Source organism: Falco punctatus (genome assembly GCF_963210335.1).
Source record: "Falco punctatus genome assembly, chromosome: 7".
In the NCBI taxonomy this organism is placed as follows: Eukaryota; Metazoa; Chordata; class Aves; order Falconiformes; family Falconidae; genus Falco; species Falco punctatus.
Genome location: NC_137587.1, coordinates 14,205,539 through 14,208,449, shown reverse-complemented (window position 1 = coordinate 14,208,449; position 2,911 = coordinate 14,205,539). Strand labels below are relative to the sequence as shown.

Genomic DNA, 2,911 nt, shown 5'->3' with positions numbered 1-2,911 from the left:
GTAAGGTCTCAGAATTTTTAATTTCTTGTCGTTTTAAGTTGGATTCCCTACAGTCTTGTAAATATAAAATCATGTAATGCTACTCTTTGGAGGTGTTGGATGAATGACAAAGAATGTCATACCTTTGGTCTTGGGGAAGGAGTGTTGGAATATTTGCATTCGGCTCTTGCAGCTGTAACTGGAGCCAGTCCGCTTCACACCAGCTCTTCTCTGAGAATCTGCATTCAGTTCTTCATGCAACTTAGTTGCAGCCTATATGTGGCAGAGTAAAATTGAAAAAATAATTAATAGAACAATATATATATCCCTATATCCCCTCAATCCCTTTTCCAAATCAATACATATTTATCCGGGAAGGAAATACTAGCCAATGACTATTAGTTTCTTCCTCTGTTTGCTAGGACAGCACAAGTCAACCAAGCAAATAAGCCAACAGTCACTCAGCATGCAGGATCCTTTTGCCATGCCTTAGATCACTCACATGTGAGGATTGCCTGGATGAATGATTTGCAGGATCGGGCTCAGACAACACCTGGAATTGTCAAAGCATTCAGACATACAGATGGCTAAAAGGAACACGTACGTGGCACTCAAATTATTTTGTTAATGGTGCCATCTCCTGGTAGCAATTTGCTAAGCTAATCTTTGCCCCTACAACCTTGTTAAATATTTATACTTTCTATTTTAATACCGTAACACTAAGGAGAGGTCAACAAAATATGTTAGATTGCCTTTCCTGCTAATTTTGTTTTTGTTATTTTATAAGGCATACTCAAATAGGAACCAAACTCTTATTAACAGTGGCACATTTTAGTACATAACTTGCAGGACATAGATCCAGTGCTTTTTGAAAAGATTATATTTTTTCCCTCTCAGGTTGCTTTCACTTATTTCTTTCATAGGTATTGAACAATATAAAACCGAGTAAAGGTAGATGCTACTCACAGAAGGAGATGGTCTGCATACCAGTGCAGAACCTAAATCACCAAATTTTGGGGAAGTAATGGTGCAGTTCAGAGTGGGTTCAAGAATGTTTGAAAAACAAAGAAAGTAACTGTACTCTGGAAGAGACTGATGGTATGTTAAGTCAGTAAGAAATATGTCTTCAGATTTTGAATGGGACTAATAATGTCTGAATGCCACGTTCAGAGCCTTGCAAGGGTTCACTTTTCCAGAGATCTAAGAAATCAAGTGCTGTTGAATTTGATAATACTAAGACATAACAGTGGAACAATTAAAGTATCCAAGTAATAGGTCTCGTTACCTGATATTACACTGAGAAAAAATGTTTTCCTGAACTTATGCAATAATTTCTTTCACTGATACAAAAGGATTAGTACCTTTGTATTGTGGCAAAGGTATTGTAAACTCATTTTATGGAGCTCTAGTTCTGGTTCTGTTCTGATTCTGCCACAGACTTTGTTGTTTCTGTGAAAAAAATGCTTAAACGAGATACACCTTGATGCTTTTTATCAACAGAAAGAACTTCTAACAGGATTGGTGGTGGTTCATCCTTCACAGGACTCCTGTAAATACCAGTAAAGTTTGCAAACTGCTTGTATACTAGAAAGTTCAGAACCATGCAGTAGCTAAACTAACTTGTATTACAGTTCCTGTAAATAGGTAAACTAGGTGGTGCTGAATTTGGCTTTTACTGTACTTAGCTGTATTACAGAAATTTCTGTAGAGTAACAGGGCAACTACCTTTGAGGAAACGAACATAGTCACTTGGGTGTATTGATAAGCTTCACTTAACAAGCGGGAATGGACGTGCACTCTTTGTAAGGACTTTGCTGCCTCAGATTCCACTTTGATGCAATATTTGGTTTTCTTCATATTGCTGTGCTTGGAAACGAGCACCAGACTTACTCTGCACTTGAACAGTGTTACCATACCCCAAAGTTTAATCAGCCAGCACCTCTGTCTTTTCCCAGGTGTGCCTCTTTGACTGGAGGAAAGCAGTCTTCTATTTTTGTTTGCCACCTATTTGCCCACTTTTTCCATGCTCATCCTGTTGCCATGTAGTATCTTCTCAATCTTGCCAGCTAAAGAGAAGAAGGAGATGCAAAGGTAATCCAGTACCAAACTGGCCCCTTCAGAACTGCAGCTGGTTTGCCCTGGCAAAGGTAAAGACCCTTTAGCAGAGCGGCTTTGTTGGAAATAGGTCTTATTCAATAAATACCTAAAGGAGCCCAACCACAGCCAGTTTTTGGGAAAGGTCACACATGAATCAAACAGGAAGATATTCCAGGGAAGGAGACCATTTCACATGGTAATGTCTGACATGGAGACAAGCTGAAATGGTAGCAAGGGAAATAGGGAAAATGTTACCACAAGTAGTGTGTGGGCTACTACAGAACAATTTGCAAGGGGCTGGAGGTCTGAACTGCACATCTACTGGGGAAGGTCAAATTATGTAAATGGCAGAGTGCTTACTTGGGGAGCTCTAACAGTGGGTAGATGGAAGCTACACACTAAATTGCTCAGTAGAGTTGGTTATCTGGTTGTTTGTGCAAAAAACTTAGTTGAAGATAGACTTTAAAAACACAGAATTAGGAGGAGATTACAGTCAGAATGGTGAATCACAAAGCAAACTGCCAAAGTTTTCAATTTATACCAGGGGCCAGATACTGAAAGCGAAAAAGTGGTGGGACTGAACAGGAGGAATATCAAGAAGTATAAAGTAAGCAGGAAAAAGAAGTGTGAGAGCAACAGTAAGTTCACATCAATTTTGGGGTGGTTTTATATCTTACCTTTCTTTTTGTATCCCCAAGCGTATATCACTTAGCTGTGTTTTTAAACTTGTTTTTCCACTGTGCTTCTGTATTTCAGAAAAAAAAAATCACTTAGATGTAGAGAAAACATATTGCATTCGTCTTCTGTGGACATAAGTAAACCAGATTAATTTTTA

At 38.7% G+C, this 2,911-nt stretch overlaps 2 long non-coding RNA genes across 2 annotated transcripts in view; one reads left to right on the top strand and one right to left on the bottom strand.

Annotated features, from left to right (window-relative positions):
- LOC308067438 overlaps positions 1 to 908 on the bottom strand; it is a 32,494-nt gene extending 31,586 nt beyond the window's left edge. The window contains exon 1 of the long non-coding RNA XR_013929600.1: positions 123 to 908. This is a non-coding gene — a long non-coding RNA (uncharacterized lncRNA). The remainder of the gene's footprint in view (positions 1 to 122) is intronic.
- LOC308067439 overlaps positions 1 to 2,911 on the top strand; it is a 6,757-nt gene extending 3,846 nt beyond the window's left edge. Inside the window, exon 2 of the long non-coding RNA XR_013929601.1 lies at positions 903 to 2,911. This is a non-coding gene — a long non-coding RNA (uncharacterized lncRNA). The remainder of the gene's footprint in view (positions 1 to 902) is intronic.